At 40.2% G+C, this 20471-nt stretch overlaps 2 pseudogenes; one reads left to right on the forward strand and one right to left on the reverse strand.

The window, feature by feature from the left end:
* The first annotated feature begins 12223 nt into the window (after window positions 1-12223).
* The window catches only part of LOC124990688 (protein yippee-like 5), a 9180-nt pseudogene continuing 932 nt past the window's right edge, over window positions 12224-20471 (forward strand).
* On the reverse strand, window positions 17358-17996 carry LOC124990687 (high mobility group protein B1-like; annotated as a pseudogene).

Here is a 20471-nt window from a genome sequence, read left to right on the forward strand (position 1 = left end):
TTCTTCCCTGAACTCTTTACTCATGTAGGACATATTAACTTCCATGGCACTTTGTTCCTTTGCCAAATTCTAGGAGCATGCAATTTAAAATAAATGGAGTTAAATCATAGCAGTTGTATATGTTGGAAAATTTTTGAATGTGTTTACTGTAGATTTGCTAAGGTATTGCTTTCCTTGATTGATATGAACATTCTTTATTGAGCTATGTTCTAGAAAGTGCTGGTGATTCACATATGAATAAATCATGTTGTCTCCTCTGAAGTGTTCCAGGTAAGACAGAAATGAAGAAATGTAAGCTATAATAGAATTTAATAAGTCATTAAACAGAAGTGTTCAGTTCTGCGAGAGCACAGAAGGAACCATAATTAATCATGCAGTTTCAAGGACAAAGCATTTGGGCAAGTTTTAGAGGCTAAGCAGGGACTCCCTAAGTGGGGTAAGGAACTAAAGGCAAAGAACAGAACAAATAAAAGCATCAAGTGAATAAAGCACCAAAGTACAATGCTGGTCATCTCTTCATTCCAGATGAAACAAGTTAGGCCTTCTGGAATGCAGAGAGTCTGGGGGGCCCTCCTCCAGAACAGACTACTCAGCACAGAACTGCTGCAAGCCGAAGCTTCAAGACCACAGGACCAAGCTGACTAAACCATAGGGTATGACTTCCTGGAGAACAAAATATGTGCAAACACTTTGATGGAAATGGGACAGTGGCCTCAAAAGAGCCTCAGGGTTTCCAGACTATCCGAATGTGTGGTTTCTGGAAGAGGAACCATATTCTTCTAGAGGGAACCTAAAGGAAATGTCCCAAAGTTTAGAAACTTTGGGGGCCCCTGTCTCTTTCCCTAGCCCCAAGAATGCTTCAGTGTCTGTTCCCCAACTTTACTTTGCTGAAGTATGAGTTCACTCCCTGTGTCAATTTCCTGTGGCTACCATAACAAATTACCACAAAGCCGATGACTTACAATAACAATTATCCTCTTACAGTTCGGTAATCCAGAAGTCTGAAATCAAGATGTTGGCAGGGTTGGTTTCCTCTGGAGAGTCTGACAAAGGCCCTGTCTCATGCCTCTCTCCCCGCTTCCGGTAGTTGCCAATAATTCTTGGCACTTGCGAGTACCACACTCCAAGCTCTGCCTCCATCTTCACACCTCCTTCGTTTCTGTGTCTCCACCTGTCTCACATCTCCCTGTCTCCTTAACTTACTTATATCTTCAAGGACCTTGCTTCCAAATAAGTTTATGTCATGGCCAGGCAGAGTGAAGCACACTTGTAATCCCACTAATTCCAAAGACCAAGACAGAAGAATCACAAGTTCAAGAACAGCCTCAGCAGTTTGCAAGACCCCCAGCAATTTAGCAAGACCCTGCCTCAAAATAAAAATTTTAATGATTACTTCATATCTTCTCCTGTCTCTTCAATCCTCCAACAGCTTTTTCTCCTCCATCGCCAAATGTCAGCTGACTTCTTTGGTTCTGTCCAACTTGGAACATAACAGAAGAGAGTTTCTGCACACTTCACCACCTGTCTGCATTTGTGACCAAATCCTCTGCCTTCTCTGTTACTGTCGATGAACCATCTTATGTTCCTGAGGAAGTTGCCTCCAACTGTGGCAAGATCCCATTCCCTCTGCTCTTTTCCCTTCATCATAGTTTGGTTTTGTTCTTTTGTTTGTTGCTGTTTTGTTTTGTTTTTGGTACTGGGGATTGAACCCGGGGGTGCTTAACCACTGAGCCACATCTCCAGCCCTTTTTATATTTTATTTAGAGACAGGATCTCACTAAGTTGAGTAGAACTTCACTAAGTTGCTAAGGCTGGCTTTGAACTCGTGATCTTCCTGCCTCAGCCTCCCAAGCCACTGGGATTACTGGTGTGTGCCACCGTGCCCGGCTCATCATGTTTTTTTTTTTTTTTTTTTCCTCTTGACTGTATCAATGCCATCAACATAAACCACGCTGTAACATTTCTTTTCTTAAACACGCCTTACACAGCCAGGCGTGGTAGCACACACCTGTAATCCTAGCGGCTCAGGAGGCTGAGGCAGGATCACGAGTTCAAAGCCAGCCTCAGTAAAAGCAAGGTGCTAAACAACTCAGTGAGACCCTGTCCCTAAATAAAATACAAAATACGGCTGGGGAGTGTGGCTCAGTGGTCAAATCACCCTGAGTTCAATCCCTGGTACAAAAAAAAAAAAAAATGCACATTCACAAAACCTCTCATTTAACCCCTAAGTCCCCTCCAACTGCGTGCTTCTCTACAACAAAACTATTTTAAAGAGTTGTCTATACAGGTTGTCTCCATTTTCTCTTCCCTTTTAAACTTATTCCCTATCCTGAACCTCACATCTAAAACCGCTCCTGTCAAGGTCACCAGTAGCCTCCAAGTTGCTAAATCCATGGGTCAATCCTCAGTCTTCACCTTACTTGGTCTCTCTGCAGCATTTGACATTGTTGATCTCTTCTTCCTGCTTGGAGCACTTTCTTATCTTGGATTCCAGGACTCTACTCTCCCCCATCACTGGTCTCTTCTCAGGCTCCTTTGCTGATTTCTTTTCATCTCTTTGACTTCTAAATATTGGAATACTCTAGAGTTTTGATGACAGACACCTTTGCTCTCTAATTTCACTCACTCATAGGGTGATATTAAATAGTCTTATGCTTGGGTTCCTCACCCATGTTCCCTGGCTGTCTACTGGGGAATGCTTTGATTCTCTGCCTGGGGGCCTTTTATTGGCCCAAGAAGCACTGGACTCTTGCAAAGAAGCTGAAAGTACTAGATAGTTAATGCCTTCAGAGAAACCTTTAGCCAAAGATGAATGCAGTTTGGTGGATAATTATCCTAGCTTTCTGGTCCCTCAGGATAACTTTGAGACCTATCCTATATTCTCTTTCAGAATTCCACAATGAAACTATTATGAGATTACAGTCACTGTAAGGTAACCTGTAACTTACTTCTAATGTACCATTTATTTACTTCCTTCCTTTTTCTCTCACTTCCCCAATTCTCCAGTAATTCTTAGACTCTTCCCACAAATAAACTGTTTTCACTCAAAGTTTTGTCAGTATCTACTTCCAAGGGAACCCGAACTAAGACAAATACTATTTATGTGCTTATATCTCCAGCCCAAATGTCTCCCAAATTACAGAATTATATGTTGCTTATTAAGGTGCCAGAAATGCTTCTAAATGCTTTACAATTAGATTATTTAGCCAGGCATGGTAGTACATACCTGTAATCCTATTAAATCAGGAAGCTGAGGCAGAAGGATCACAAGTTTGACACCAACCTGGACAAAATAGATCAGCCTGTCTCAAAATAAAAAATAAAAAGCGCAGGGGGTATAGTTCAGTAGTAGAGAGATCCTGGGTTCAAACCGCAGTAGCACAAAGTCAATAAAGAAAGAAATGTTATTCAATCCTATGATGTGAATTTCATTATCATCCACATTTTACTGAAACAAAAGCTGAGACACAGATTGTTGAAGCAAATTGCTCATGTTGATACAGCCAGCATGTGGAAGAGCCAGGATTCAAGTCTAGGACCTATACTCTGCAACACAGAGTTTCCTATGCTGCCTCTAGGAAAAGGGAAACATTTGAGAAACCATTTGGGGGTGGGGAGGGGCAGGGCATCTCTGACATTGATAAATACAGTATCTTCAAAGAGCCATCCTGCAGTAGATTTATTTTCATTTTGGCGAACTTCTAGACTGAAAGATGGAGTAAATGCAGCATCAGTTGTGTGTGTAGACTTGGACAAGGCATTTGTCAAGATCCCTCATAGAAAGCATCTAATAGTGTGGACTGGATTCTAGATCAATTAAGTAAATTCATACCCGGTCGAATGACCATACCCAAAGAATGCTGATTAATGAATTTCTTTCAACCTGTTAAGAGGCTTCTTGTGGCAAATCACAGGACTTTGGGCTGCGTCCTGTCCTATTTAAACATTTTAGCAATGTCTTCATTAAAGGACATCACTGGGAAACCTATCTAATTTGAGGAAGATACATGAAGCGAAACAGCATAGTTAATGTGCTAAAATGGAGGAAATGAATGTAACGAGGTGGAATTTAATGGGTAGGAGGAGTCCTTTACTGAGTTCTATTTAAAAAATCACATGAAAAAAAAAAAGGCTCAGGGGTTTCCTTTGGGTAGAAGCTAAATATGAGTCAACAGCAAGTTGTGGCCACTAAACCCAACAAAGCAAAACAACACCCTAAGGAAATATTTAGCCTGGAAAATCAGAAATGTAGTGTGTAGGCCAGAGCAAGGGAACCCTTCTGCTTTTCCTTCCTTCGCTGTACCTGGGCAACTACTTGAAGTATTACATCACAGAGGGATAGCAACAAACCACAGTATCCAGAAGGGTACAGAAATGGGAGGAGAGAAACCATCTCATACAGAAAATGTCTGCAGGAGTGGGGGAAGGAGTTGATCAGGGGATATAATATATCATCAGGGCAGTGATGGTCAGGGAAGATGTTGGATAGAAGTTATTCTATGTCAATCACTCGCATCTGTAGGAAAAGAACAGAAAGGGAACTTAATATTGAATACCCTCTCTGTGCCTGGACGTGATGGTCACTTTATATGAGTTGTGGTGTCGCATCTTATACCAACTCTGAGACAGTTACTGATGTTTTTAACACCTTCGCAGCTCTCTAGTAACTTTCTTCTAATCAAGTGAGGAAAAACACAGGTTTGTTAATGTAAACACATTGTTTTGATATTGGATCCCAGTGTTCAACTTTACGTGATCAACTTCAGAGGGAAATGACCCTTTCCGCCCAGAATCTGACACAGAGGTGTATAGTTAACTTCCTGTATCCAGACCAGATCAGACAGAAATGAGGTAGTGAATGGACTTGAGGGAAGATAACCTATTTGGAGACTGCCAAATCCAGAAGTGATGGCTCAGTAACAGGCTTCTTCCTGCTCTACCTCAGCTACTGCTTACTGGTAGACAGAACAAGAACTTTAAGGTACCCAGTGTGATAGCACATGCTATCCTAGGTACTTTGGAGGCTAAGGTGGGAGGATCACAAATTTGAGGCCAACCTCCAACTTAGTGAGACCCTATCTCAAAATGAAATAAAAATAAAATAAAAAGGGCTGGTAATATAACTCAGAGGTAAAGCAGCCCTGAGTTCAATCCCCAGTACAAAAAAAAAAAAAAAAAAAAAAAAATAGTGTACCAGAGGAATCTAAATCCTGGTTTCCAAGACTCTTCCACTATAGGCCAAGAAGTTTTACAGGGTTTTTTTAATTGTTCATTTTGGTATCAGGGATTGAACCCAGGGTCACTTAACCACTGAGCTACATCCCCAGCACTTTTTTGTATTTTATTTAGAGAGGATCTCACTGAGTGGCTTAGGGCCTCACTAAATTGCTGAGGATAGTTTTGAATTCATGATCCTCCTGTCTCAGCCTCCCTAGGCCGCTGGGATGATAGGCACATGCCACCAGGCCCAGCTATGGTTTTGTTTTCCATTCCTTCCCATGTAATGGGCTCTTCGTTTCATCTAAATTGGATCTCTTGTTCCCGCTATCGTGCTGCCATGCATTTTCCTCTTGCTCCCTCTACTTGGAAAGACTTCTTTCTCCATATTTGTAAAAATCTTACTCAGCATGTCCAGTGATGCTTAAATATCATCTCCCTCATAAAACCTTCTTTGACCAGTAAACCCACCCCACACATTCTTTTCCTTTCTTGAGCTCCATAGTATATAACTAAAACTTCTGTATAGCAAATGTTATTATTTCACAGTCTCTGACACCAGTTCACAAATTATGGTGTGCAGATTTAACATTTTGTTCTCTGTGTTTATAAAGACAGGATTCCTGGTGGTTTCCATTGCATAACAGTTTCTTTTAACCCATTTCCTAAATGGAAAAAACAAGTCAAAGCATTGGGAGGCAGTGCCGTCCTTCTGTACTGCAACACTTGAACAACTAGTGATTTGAAGTATCTGTGGTTGTTAGTGTACAGCAAGAGAGGAGCCTATTTCTCTTCACTGCTGCTTTCAAAGGTGCTAATGCCAGCCAGGCACTGTGGCTCATGCCTGTAATCCCAGTGACTCTGGAGCCTGCGGCAAGAGAATCAGCAACCTAGTGAGACCCTGTCTCAAAATAAAGACTAAAAGGAGCTGGGAATGTAGTCGAGAACCCTGGATCCATTTCCCAGTACAGAAAGAAACAAAAACAAAAACAAAAAAAGGTACGATCGTCTCTCCATATTCTTTGCCTTGAATCTATCATGGGTAAATCAATGGCTTTTCAGTCACATTTCCTTCTCATTTAGCTATTCAAACAGTCTGATTTTTTAGGTACTAAAATCCACTTTCCAGTTAGAAATTTTAAACATAATACATTTCAAAGTGCTTCTGTTCCCTGGGTTCAGAACTGATGGGGCCGAGAGCTTCGCAGCGGGAACGTGTGTCTCTACTTCCACTCGCCCTGACTCTTCGCTTTCTCATTCCCCGGCTCCTGACTCTTCGCTTTCTCATTCCCCGGCTCCTGCCAAGGACATCTGGAGTCATTCCCTGGTAAACTGCTGAAGTATCTCCTGGAAGTTTGGAAAAAATTATGCCTACAATAAGTGCTGTGAAGATGCTAGAAATTCCTTGACAGGAGTAGGGGAGTAGGGGTCAAGGGGCTTAGAGAAGTAGGCCTGTTAGAACTGACTTACTCCACAACCTGAAGAACAGCTGTGGGAGGGGTTTCCCAGGAAGACTCGTAGGGCCCTCTCTGCATTCTTTCACAAGGAATGCACTTGTGAGGAAGGCAACGGGCATCTTAAGATGCTCAGTGTTGTCTGTCCAAAGAAGGCCAGTTATTTGTTATTTAATATATTTATTTATTGGTACTAGGGATTGAACCCAGGGGCTCTCTACCACTAAGCTACATCCCCAGCCCTTTTTATTTTTTAATTTGAGACAGGGTCTCACCTCAGTTGCCTAGTGCCTCACCAAGTTGCTGAGACTGACTTTCAAGTTGTGATTCTCCTGCTTCAGCCTCCTGAGTCCCTGGGATTACAGGCATGTGTCACCACGGTTGGCCTATGTAAGCTGGTATTTACAGGAGATACCATGGGCAACTGGGCTCCTGGTGATGATAAGATTTGGAATAGTGGACACAAGAGGGCAGCATAAAGCTGTCAGAAGGTTGGTTTGGTGGAATTAACGGTCTTAATTGCCATAGTAAACATGGAGGAAGGCAGGTGGTTGTGACTGATCCAATGGACAACAAAACAAGAACAGTGACAACCATTGGACTGTGACAAAGGTGAATAAAAAATGTGACATCTTCACAGCAAGATCTAAGGGCATGCAATGAAGTATTGCCTAATTTATGTATCCAAACAAGATCGAGGGAGTCACACCCAAATGAAAACCATGGCCACTTGGCCAGTTTTGACACCTAAGATAGTTTTCAGATTTAGAATGAACTGATTGAAGGGCCATGTCCCCTTGAGGACGTTCCCTGCCGCACCAGAACAAGTAATTAGCTATGCCAATCCTTCCTCAAAAGGGTCAACTGCCATTTATCCAGAGTAAGTTTACACTAGGAAAAGTGAATACCCAGGCATTTTTAGGACCATAAATAAGTTATCATAGATAACAAGTGACCCAAAACAGCATCAGTCTCCTTATCAGAGTGGGGGTGTTTAGAAATGGAGTGATAAGTGTAGTCTTAGCCCAAATCATACGGCTGTGGGCCACTTACAACTGGAAGAATCCTCCATTGGTTCCCTGTGGAATAAGTCTTTATGGTGGGAAAAGCTAAGTAGCCTCTCTGATCTCCTTCCCTAGGCAAAGGTAGGAAGTTGAAACCACAAGGCATCCTGTTTTGTGTCACCTTCACACACTGAAAGGATGCAGGAGTGAACCAGGCCTGGTGGCATACACCCATAATCCCAGTGACTCAGAAGGCTGAGGCAGGAGGATCTCAACTTCGAGTTCAATCTCAGCAACTTATCAAGACCCTGTCTGAAAACAAAAAAATAAATAAAAGGACTGCAGATGTAGCTCAGTGGTAAAGCCCCTCTGGGTTCAATCCCTGGTACCAGAAGGAGGAGAAGAAGCAAATACAATTGGTTCAGTAAGTGAGGTTAAATCTAAACTTTAGGAGGATGCAGGAGTGGTATTCTCCATGAACACTCATTCCGTTCACCAGGGGTCCTTGCTTAAACTAGGTAGATGATGGACAATGACAATAGTACTTGACCACCTGGACATTCTGGCCATTGGTCCACTATTTCGCCAACTGGACCTGGTAGCAGAAAGAGGTTAGAGATCTTTTCTTTTCTTCCAAAGAAAAACGTCTGTACCTCAGGTGACAAGAGATAAATCTTATGGACCCAGCGACCCAACACCTCTATGGAATTTTAAGATATACAAAATTCTAGCCCAGGAGTTGGCAAACTATAGCCCACTGTCTGTTTCTGATATGATCTACAAGCTAAGAATAGTTTTTTCATTCTTACGTGGTTGAAAAAAAATCAAAGGAATATTATTTTGTAATGTGAAAATCATTTTAACAACAGTTCAGTATTACAAACGAAATCTTGTAACGTAGCCCCATCCATCTGTTTACATATTATCTATGGCTGCATTTGAGTTTCAACAGCAAAGTCGCAGGTTGCAACAGAGACCATATGTTGAACTTTCATCACTAAATACTGCTGCTCAGTGAGTCGTAATAGCATTTCGTGTGCCAAGCATATTTGTTTTATTTTTGATTTTTGTTTTATTTTGCACTAAGAGCATATCCTTCAAGTCAAAACAAGAAAAATAGACTTCAGCCAGCTACTGTGGCACACACCTATAATTCCAGTGACTAGGGAGAATAAAGCAAGAGGATCACAAGTTCAAGACCAGCCTGGGCAACTTAGCAAAACTGTCTCAAAAATAGAAAAGGTGGTAGAACACCCCTGAGTTCCTTCCCCAGTACTAAAGAGGAGGAGGAGTGAGAGGGATTGACAGGGGGTGGAGGAGAAGAAGAGGAGGAGGAAGAAGGAAAGAAAAGGAAGGAGACTCCTTCAAATGTTGTTCTTCTCAAAATGTTTTCTATTTGTTCTAATTAGTTATACATGATAGTAGAATGCATTTTGACACATCATACATAAATGGAGTATAACTTCACATTCTTCTGGTTGTACATGATGTTGAGTTATACAGGTCATGTAATTATATATGCACGTAGGGTATTAATGTCCAGTTCATTCTACTATCATTCCTACCCCCATATCCCCTCCCCTTCTTTCACTCCCCTCTGTCTAATCCAAAGTACTTCTATTCTTCCCTAGCTCTCTACTTTATTGTGAATTAGGATCTGCATATCAGAGAAAACACTTGGCTTTTGTTTCTTTGGGATTGGCTTATTTTGCTTAGCATGATATTCTTCAGTTCCATCCTTAACCACCAAATGCCATAATTTCATTCTTCTTTAAGGCTGAGTAATATTCCATTGTGTATATATACCACAATTTCTTTATCCATTCATCTTTTGAAGGGCACCTGGGTTGGTTGCATAGTTTAACTATGTTCCACAATTCAGCTATTGTGAATTGTGTTGCTATCAATATTGATATGACTGCATCACTGTAGTATGTTCATTTTAAATCCTTTGGGTATAAACTAAGGAGTGAGATAACTGGGTCAAATGGTGGTACCATCCAAGATTTCTGAGGAATCTCCATACTGCTTTCCGGTGTTGTTACACCAATTTGCAGTCCCACCAGCAGTTTATGAGTGTACCTTTTCTCCCACATCTTCACCAACATTTATTGTTACTTGTATTCTTGATTGTTGCCATTCTGACTGGAGTGAGATGGAATCTCAGTGTAGTTTTGATTTGAATTTCTCTAATTGCTAGAGATGTTGAACATTTTTTCATATATTTCAAATGTTGCTCTTTTAAGTCACTGCACATGTGGCTTGTTTTGTTATTACATTTGATGGGAAAGCATGCATTTATTGTACATTGACACTATAACTGTGCTAAAGCAGCATAGTACATGTCAACATTATCAGACTAAGCATGCATCACAATGCCTCCAACTCACAATGAAGAATAGGCAGAAAAATTTGGAAATTTAAAATGGCATATCTCATTATAGGAGGATTTCTTCACAAACATTACAAATGTAAACCAGCTGTGGAGGTGCACACCTATAATCCCAGCCATTCAGAAGTCTGAGGCAGGAGGATGGCAAGTTTGAGTCCAACCTCAGCAACTTACACCTGTGTCAAGATAAAAAGGCTGGGGATGTAACTCAGCATTAGAGCCCCTCTGGGTTCAATCTCCAGTACCAAAAAAAAAAAAAAAAAAAAAAAAAAAAAAGTCGCCTTCTAGATAGGTTAATTGACAAAAATATTTTAAGAATCAAAAGGCACCAGGAACAGTAACCCACAACTATAATCCCAGCAGCTCTGAAGACTGAGGCAGGAGGCTGTCGAGTTCAAAGCTAACCTCAGCAATTTAGTAAGGCACTAAGCAACTTGGTGAGACCCTGTCTCAAAATTAAAAAAAAAAAAAAAAAAAAGGACCTGGGATTATGGTTCAGTGGTTAAGTGCCCCTGGGTTCATCCCTGGCTCAAAAGATAAATAAATAAATAAGTAAGTTCATAGGGAGAATAAATGGTTGGGGAGGCAAGAGGGGCATTTCTAAGCGTGCTGTGCGCATTGCAGGCACTGAGCCCACAGCAACATCCAGGAAGTTTTCCTGCCATAGGAGCACAGGCATGAAATTGTAAAGTACCAGCTAGGGGAAGGCTTGCTTAGGAAGGTACGTTGGGACATTCATTAAAAGCTTGAAAATAAGCTGGGCACAGTGGTGCACACCTGTAATCTCAGCCACTCGGAAGCCTGAGGCAGGAGGATTGCAAGTTCAAAGCCAGCCTCAGCAACTTAGCAAGGCCCTAAGCAACTTAGGGAAACCCCTCTCAAAGTAAAAGGGCTGGGGGTATGGCTCAGGGGTCAAGCATCCATGAGTTCAATACCTGGTACCAAGAAAAAAAAAAAAAAAAATAGTTGCTTGGTTTGAGAAAAATCAAGTATTTGAAACCATTTCCCATCTAAAAGGTCAGCTAACCCACTGGTGTAATCTCAACTTCATCCCTTAGAATCACCATTAGTGAGTTTTTGATATTCAAGTCAATTCAACCAGCATTTTATAGACAGTGTACTAGGAAATGTGAGAAATTAAAAAAAAAATTAGTGGTGAAATATGGGCCCTGACAAAGGGACACTCGCCTCTGAGTGGAGAATGTGGACGGCCCTTTAACCAGCGGGCCCTGAATTCTTTGACCTCTGAATAATGCCCTTCCTCAGTCCTTTTCACCTGCACCCACCATTGCCACTCCTTTGGTATTACTCTCGCCTACTCCTCCTCCATCACTAACGTCTCTAACCCTGAAATTCTAGGCTACAAACTCTTACTATTCTGTATTTCTTGTGCCTACTCGGTTTTTCTTTCCCCTCTTCACAATCCCCAGGCCTTTTGAATGCTCATATCCAAATCTTTTGCTTTGTCCTTCCTAGCATACACGCCTCAGACCTGTGAGGAACACTAGGTGGCAACAGAGTCCCAGCTAAGCTGTCAGGCACTAAGCACTGGGTCAGGAAAGGTAACTCTTATTTGTAATGGAAGCCTCAAGTTTGATGGGGCAAGACAATAGCAGAATCAAACTGAGAATCAAAAAGCCAGGCTTTATGACAAGCGCCTGTAGTTCCAGCACTCGGGAGGCAAAGGTGGGAGACCAGGCATCATAGGAAGACCCCATCTTAAAACGAAAACAAAAAATAAAGGATTCTGAATACTGGCAGATCAGTCAACCAAGGACAAGGTGAGCTTGAGCTCCATACAAGAGTGAACCAGAGCAGTGGCTGGACCTCAGCAGTGGGGGAGATGACATGTACTCAAGTTCATACCTGTCCACGAGGTTAGTCTTCCCCAAGACCCTGTCTCAGAATGAAAAAATAAAAATAAAGGACTGGTGATGCAGCTCAGTGGTAAATTTTCTCCAGGGTTCAATTTCCAGTACCCCAATTTTTAAATAACAAAATAAAAAGGGATGGGGATGTAGTTCGGTGGTGGAGCACCCCTGGATTCAATCCTCAGTACTGGGGGGTGGGTAAAAAAAAGAGGAAGGGGAGGGTGGGCAGGAGGAGGAGGAGTTTCTTGATGGCAACAAGCTTCCAGGAACGCCTTGTTCTTAACTGCTCACTGATACCACTGCTCAAACTCAGCCTTCTTGTCTCTGTTTTTAGGCAGTCAGGTGCCCCAGCAGAAAATCACAAAAGCCTGCACGCTGACTCGGCTCTGAATTCATGCTATCTAACCTCGGCAGTGTCCGCAAGGCTGTGCAGCTTTCCATCCTTTCATTTTAGTGAACTCCGTGGGGCATTCCCCATAGAAGCAATTCTGGAACTTTTCCAGTCCCTATAAACCCTTTATCAAATTTCAGCTCCCCCAACCATAGCAGGTGGCCTTACATCCATCCTGTCCTCCTCTCCACTGTAGACAGAGCACAGGAGCTCCTCAGTCCCACAGAGTACACTGACAGGGTTGGATGGGGAAGACATCGGAAATTCCACCCTCTTCAGCTTCATCCCAGCTGAAGAACAAAGAGCTGCAGGCAGCACGGATGTCACCACAGCTCAGGATTTTTATAACTTCTGTTATCAAAAGGGCAGAATTTTCCATGATCATATTGGTGGTACCCATCTGATTTCTTTATTTTTTTAAATTAAAATATGTTTATTTTTACAGACACATTTTGATTCATTGTACACAAATGGGATACAACTTTTCATTTCTATGGTTGTACACAATGTAGATTCACACCATTCATGTAATCATACATATACATAAGGTAGTACTGTCTCTTTCATTCTTTTTTTCCATTCCCACTCCCTCCCACCCCTTTTTCCTCTACACCATCCAAAGTTCCTTCATTTTTCTCTTCCCCACATCACCGCCCCCCCCCCCCTTGTTATATATTATCATGCACTTATCAGAGAAAACATTGGGCCTTTGGTTTTTTGGGCTTGGCCTATTTCACTTAGCATGATCTTTTCCAACTTCATCCATTTACCAGCAAATGCCATAATTTTATTCTTCTTTATGACTGAGTAATATTCCATCATGTATATATACCACAGTTTCTTTATCCATTCATCAGTTGAAGGGCATCTAGGTTGGTTCCACAATCTAGCTATTGTGAATTGAGCTACTGTGAACTTTGATGTGACTGCATCACTGTAGTATGCTGATTTTAAATCTTTGGGTATAAACTGAGGAATGGGATAGCTGGGTCAAATGGTGGGTCCATTCCAAGTTTTCTGAGGAATCTGTACTGCTTTCCAGAGTGACTGTACCAATTTGCAACTCAGTAAGGTACGAGTGTGCCTTTTTCCCAACATCATGCCAACACTTATAATTGCTTGTGTTCTTGATAATAGCCATTCTAATTGGAGTTAGATGAAATCTTAGGGTGGTTTTAATTTGCATTTCTCTAATTACTAGGGATGATGAGCACTTTTTCCTATATTTGTTGATCACCTGTATATCTTCTTCTGTGAAGTCTGCCCATTTCCTTAGCCCAATTATTGATTGGGTCTTTGTATTTTGCGTGTAAAGTGTTTTATTCTCCTATGAGGCGCCAGGGATTCAAACTGCGGCCCTTGCACATGCTAGGCAAGCACTCTCCAACATGAGCTATTTCTTCAGCTCAGGTGTAAAATTTTTTAAGTTCTTTATAAACTTTGGAGGTGAATGCTATGTCTGAAGTGTGTGTGGAAAAGATTTTCTCCCACTCTGTAGGCTCTCTTTTCACATTGTTCATTGTTTCCTGTGCTGAGAAAAAACTTTTTAGTTTGACTTTATCCCTTTTATTGATTCTTGCTTTTATTTCTTGCACTATGGGGTCTGGTCCTAAGCCAACATGATGGAGATTCAGGCCTACTTTTTCTTCTATTTGGTGAAGGGTCTCAGGTCTAATTCCTTGATAATATATCCTAATATCCTTGATCCATTTTGATTTGAGTTTTGTACAGGTTGAGAGATAGGGGTTTAGTTTCATTTTATTGCATATGGATTTCCAGTTTTCCCAGCACCATTTGTTGAACAGGCTATCTTTTCTCCATTGTAAATTTTTGGCACCCTTGTCTAATATGAGGTTACTGTACTTATGTGGGTATGTCTCCATGTCTTCTATCCTGTACCATTGATCTACCTGTCTATTTTGGTGCCAGTACCATGCCGTTTTTGTTACTATTGCCCTATAGTAGAGTTTAAGGTCTGGTATAGTGATACCTCCTGCATCACTCTTCCTGCCAAGGATTGCTTTGGCTATTCTGGAACTTTCGTTCTTCCAGATGAATTTCATGATTGCTTTTTCTGTTCTATGAGAAATATCATAGGGATTTTAATTGGAATTGCATTAAATCTGTATAGCACCTTTGGAAGTATGGCCATTTTGATAATATTAATTCTGCCTATCCAAGAACATGGGAGATCTTTCCACCTTCTAAGGTCTTCCTCAATTTCTTGCTTTAGTGTTTTGTAGAATTCATTGTAGAAATCTTTCACCTGTTTGGTTAGATTGATTCCCAAGTTTTTTTGTTTTTTTGTTTTTTTGTTTTTTTTGAGGCTATTGTGAATGGAATTGTTTTCCTCATTTCCCTTTCAGATGTTCATCACTTATGTATAAAAATGCTTTAGATTTATGTGTGTTGATTTTATATCCTGCTATTTTGCTGAATTCATTTATGAGGTCTAGAAGTTTTCTGGAGGAGTTTTTTGGATCCTCTAAATAGAGAATCATGTCATCAGCAAATACTGACAGCTTGAGTTCCTCTTTTCCTATTTATATCCCTTTATTTCTTTAGTCTGTCTAATTGCTCTGGCTAGTATTTCAAGGACAATGTTGAATAGAAGTGGTAAAAGAGGGCATCCCTGTCTTGTTCCTGTTTTTAAAGAGAATGCTTTCAGTTCTTTTCCATTAAGAATCATGTTGGCCATGGGCTTAGCATAAATAGCCTTTATAATGTTCAGGTACATTCCTACTATTCCTATTTTTTCTAGTGTTTTGAGCGTGAAGGGGTGTTGTATTTTGTCAAACTTTTTTTCTGTGTCAACTGAAATAACCATATGATTCTTATCCTTAAGTCTATTGACATGATGAATTATGTTTATTGATTTATGGATGTTGAACTAACCTTGCATTCCTGGGATGAACCTCACTTGATTGTGGTGCACTATCTTCTTAATGTTTTTGAATACGGTTTGCCAATATTTTGTTAAGGATCTTTGCATCTATATTCATCAAGGATATTGGTCTAAAATTTTCTTTCCTTCATGTGTCTTTTCCTGGTTTGGGTATGAGGGTGATATTAGCTTCATAGAATGAGTTTGGTAGAGTCCCCTCCTTTTCTATTTCCTGGAATACTTTGAGAAGTATTGCAATGAGTTCTTCTTTGAAGGTCTTGCAGAACTTGACTGAGAATCCGTCTGGTCCTGGGCTTTTCTTGGTTGGTAGGCTTTTGATGACTTCTTCTATTTCATTGCTTGATATTCATCTGTTTAAATTGCGTATGTCCTCCTGGTTCAGTTTGAGAGGAGCATATGTCTCTAGAAATTTGTCAAGGTCTTCGGTATTTTCTATTTTGTTGGAATACAGATTTTCAAAGTAGCTTCTCATTATGTTATGTATTTCAGTGGAGTCTGTCATGGTATTTCCTTTTTCATTACGAATTTTAGTAATTTGAGTTTTCTCTCTCCTTCTCTTTGTTAGTGTAGCTAAGGGTTCGTCTATTTTGTTTACTTTTTCAAAGAAAAAACTTTTTTTGTCAATTTTTTGAATTGTTTCTTTTGTTTCAATTTCATTGATTTCAGCTCTGATTTTAATTATTTCCTGTCTTCTACTACTTTTGATGTTGTTCTGTTCTTCTTTTTCTAGGGCTTTGAGCTGTAATGTTAGGTCATTTAGTTGTTGACTTTTTATTCTTATCTTGAATGTGCTCCCCGCAATGAATTTTCCTCTTAGTACTGCTTTCATAGTGTCCCAGGGATTTTGATATGTTGTATTGTCATTCTCATTGACCTCTAAGAATTTTTTTTATCTCCTCCCTGATGTTTTCTGTTATCCATGCTTCATTTGCTAGCATATTATTTAGTCTCCAGGTGTTGCAGTAATTTCTATTTTTTATTTTGTCATTGATTTCTAAGTTCATTCCATTATGATCTGATAGAACGCAAGACAGTATCTCTTTTTTTTTTGCATTTACTAAGGGCTGATTTGTGGGTATAATATAGTCTATTTTCAAGAAGGTTCACGTGCTGCTGAGAAGAAAGTGAATTTGCTCGTTGATGGATGGAATATTCTATATATGTCTGTTAAGTCTAAGTTATTGATTGTGTTATTGAGTTCTATGGTTTCTTTGTTTAGTTTTTCTTTGGAAGATCTATCCAGTGGTGACAGCAGTGTGTTAAAGTCACCCAGAATTATTGTGTTGTGGTCTATTTGATTCCTGAAATTGAGAAGGATTTGTTTGATGTACAGGGATGCACCATTGTTTGGGGCATAAATATATACTATCGTTATGTCTTCCTGATTTATGGTTCCCTTAAGCAGTATGAAATGTCCTTCTTTATCCCTTCTGACTAACTTTGGCTTGAAGTCCACTTTATCTGAAATAAGGATGGAAACCCGTGCTTTTTTACTGAGTCCGTGTGTGTGGTGGTTTTTTCCCATCCTTTCACCTTTACTCTGCGGATATCTTTTTCTGTGAGATGAGTCTCTTGTAGGCAGCATATTGTTGGGTCTTTCTTTTTAATCCATTCTGCCAGTCTATGTCTTTTGATTGATGAGTTTAGGCCATTAATGTTCAGGGTTATTATTTTTTTTTAATTAAAAAAATTGTATTTACTTAGAAGCATTCAGAATGTCAATGAAACAGCTACAAATTTTTTTTTTTTTTTTTTTGCAATTACAGAGTGGTATTCAGTTAACAGAACAACAATTATTTCGTATAATCTGCATCAGAGACAAATGAAGATGAAAAACTACCATCCCCATGTATAACTAATTTGTGCTGTGCACCAACAAGAACCTGCTTTAAATTTCCATGCCAATTTACATCCCCCATACTGTACCAGGCAAGGTTAGTGGCTATTGAAAAACCACCAGGACAGGGCTATCTAAAGACACATTTGGTAGTGTGTTAACTGTACAAAAAAAAGACACTGTACAGTTTACAAACAAATCTTACACAACCTTTAAAAGGAGTGAGTTGTGTACAGGGGGTTTAAATGCTGTATAGACAAGAAAAAAAAACTGCGCTAGAACCAACTTATTCATCATCATCATCTTCTTCATCTTCATCTCTTCATCTTCCTCTTCCTCTTCATCCTCTTCATCTTCTTCATCTTCCTTTTCTTCCTTCTTTTGCTTGCTTTTTTCAGCCTTGACAGCTCCCTTTTTTGCTGCATCAGGTTTTCCTTTAGCTCGGTAGGCAGCAAAAATTTTCGTATTTTTCCTTCAGCTTAGCAGCTTTCTTTTCATAAGGCTGCTTATCATCTGCAGCAGTGTTATTCCACATCTCTCCCAGTTTCTTTGCAACATCACCAATAGATAGACCAGGATGTTCTCCTTTGATTTTTGGGCGATATTCAGAACAGAACAAGAAGAAGGCCGACAGAGTCCTCTTGGGTGCATTGGGATCCTTGAACTTCTTTTTTGTTTCCCCCTTAGGAGGGATATAGGTTTTCATTTCTCTTTCATAACAGGCCCTGTTCGCCTTTGCCATGTCTTCAGATGTTCCTTTCTCTTTAGCAGACATGGTCTTCCACCTCTCTGAGCACTTCATAGAAAACTCTGAAAAGTTGACTGAAGCAGCTGGGTGCATCTTGTGCTCCTCCCGGCAATTTTGCACAAAGAATGCATATGATGACATTTTGCCTCTCAGCTTCTTAGGATCTCCTTTGCCCATGTTTAATTGTTTTTCCTCAGCGAGGCACAGAGTTGCCCAGTGCCCATCTGTGTAATACAAAGCCAATCTCCCGTCCTTTCTGTTGCACCACAACCTAACTTGCCAGTCTGAAAGTTACTCTGCCCGCCTCTTACGTTACAGGAATTTCCGACCTACGCTACAGCCATTTCCTGCTTCCCACGTTACATCCTAGCTTGTCAGACTGAACATGCTAGCTAGCTATTGGTTCATCAGTCAGCTTGCAAGTATTCTCCTCCGCTGTTGGTTCCTTCCAGCTGGGAAGATTCCAGTATCTGGGAGGAGCATCCACGCCATCTTTCTCTTTCCCCTTCTTTTCAACCGCGGAGTGGACGCGCTTGTCATCCGCATAATAAAGTATCTTGTGTGAGGCCCTGTGTCTGTTGTGGATTTCTGGGAGCTATTGTTGAGCCGCAACTGAGACGGGGCATACGGAGCGCCAGTTCTGTCGGAGGGGCTGAAACTACCATGGGTCCCGAGCTGAGCTGCATTTTTCCTTACAGTCTGACTCTCACTTGCCCTGGCACTGTCTCTGTGGAGCTCAATGCACTGCAATGGCTGTGAGAGCGGGAGCCAGACGCAGCCTCCTCACTCTCTCCGCTCTGTAGCATTACTCTCCAGCCAGCCCAGGGTTATTATTGAGATATGATTTGTATTCCCAGTCATTTGGGCTTACTTTGGTTTTTAACTTGGCTTGGTTTCTCCTTTGAATGGATTTTCCTTTAAGATATTTCCTCCCTTTGCTGACCTACATTGTTGTTTTTCATTTCCTCCTCATGGAATATTTTGTTGAGAACATTCTGTAACACAGGCTTTCTATTTGTAAATTCTTTTAACTTTTGTTTATCATGGAAGGATTTTATTTTGTCTTCAAATCTAAAGGTTAGTTTTTCTGGGTATAGAATTCTTGGTTGGCAACCATGTTCTTTCAGAGCTTGAAATATGTTGGTCCAGGCCCTTCTAGCTTTTAGAGTCTGGGCTGAGAAATCTGCTGATATTCGTATTGGTTTCCCCCCCATATGTAATCTGATGCTTTTCTCTCATGACCTTCAAAATCCTATCTTTATTTTGTATGTTAGGCATTTTCATTATAATGTGTCTTGGTGTGGATCTGTTGTGATTTTGTGCATTTGGTGTTTTGTAAGCCTCTTGTATTTGATTTTCCATTTCATTCTTCAGGTTTGGGAAATTTTCTGATATAATTTCATTGAATAGGTTGTTCATTCCTTTGGTTTGTTTCTCTGTGCCTTCCTCAATCCCAATAATTCTTAAATTTGGTCTTTTCATGATGTCCCATAGTTCTTGAAGATTCTGTTCATGATTTCTTACCATCTTCTCTGTTTGGGCAACTTTATTTTTAAGATTAAATATTTTGTCTTCATTGTCTGAAGTTCTGTCTTCCAAGTGGTCTAGTCTGTTGGGTTTTTTTTTGTTTGTTTGTTTGTTTGTTTGTTTCTGAGAATCTCTCTTTGTTGAAATGATCTTTTGCTTCCTGCAGTTGCTCTTTCAACTGCTTATTGGAGTGATCATTCATTGCCTGCATTTGCTCTTATCTCATCCTTTGCTTCATGAATCATTTTAATCATGTATAATCTGAAGTCCTTTTCTGACATTTCTTCTACCATACTGTCATTGGATTCTATTAATATAGAATCTAGATTTGTTTGGATCATTTTCTTCCCTTGTTTTTTCATGTTGTTCATGGATCTTCTCCTCTAGCAGTGCATATCTGGGGCATTGCAGTTCTTCCCATAGGCTTATAAGTGACCCTATAGGTTTCCAATATCTTTTCTTTAAGGGGGAGATCAATATTAGCAGTGCCCAGTTCAGACAGTATGCAACCCTAGACCAAATAGCTCCTATAAGGACATTAACAATATTGTCATAATAAACAGAATGAGTTCAATTATTATCTTCAGTATAACAAATAGTTTTGCAATAAGGTCTACAGTTTCTAATGGAGGACAAAGAAGATACTGAGGGGTGTAGGATGTAGCTGTTAATGGGATAAGAAAATAATATATAGAAGTTCTAGATCATAGATGACACATAATGGGGGGTGGGAGGGGCAAGAATGGAGGAAGGAGGGACTGTATAAAGGGAAAAGAGGGGTGGGAGGGGTGGGAGGAAGGAAAAAAATAACAGAATGAATCAAACACCATTACCCTATGTAAATGTATGATTACACAAATGGTATGCCATTACTTCATGTACAAACAGAAAAAACATGTATCCCATCTGTTTACAATAAAAATAAATTTTTTTAAAAAAAGTTCTAGATCATAGAAAGAGTGAGAGTGTAATCAAAAAATAAGTTGGTTGTTAGCATGGGAAAAGGGAGAAAGAGACTCTGAGGGAACAGGTAAACAAAAGGAAAAGATAGTGAGAAAAGTAAAGAAAAAACTTAAAATTTTTCAATAAGGAGAAAAAAGAAAATCTACACTATAACAGTCATAT

This window comes from Sciurus carolinensis, chromosome 8, assembly GCF_902686445.1.
Source record: "Sciurus carolinensis chromosome 8, mSciCar1.2, whole genome shotgun sequence".
NCBI classification, from domain to species: Eukaryota; Metazoa; Chordata; class Mammalia; order Rodentia; family Sciuridae; genus Sciurus; species Sciurus carolinensis.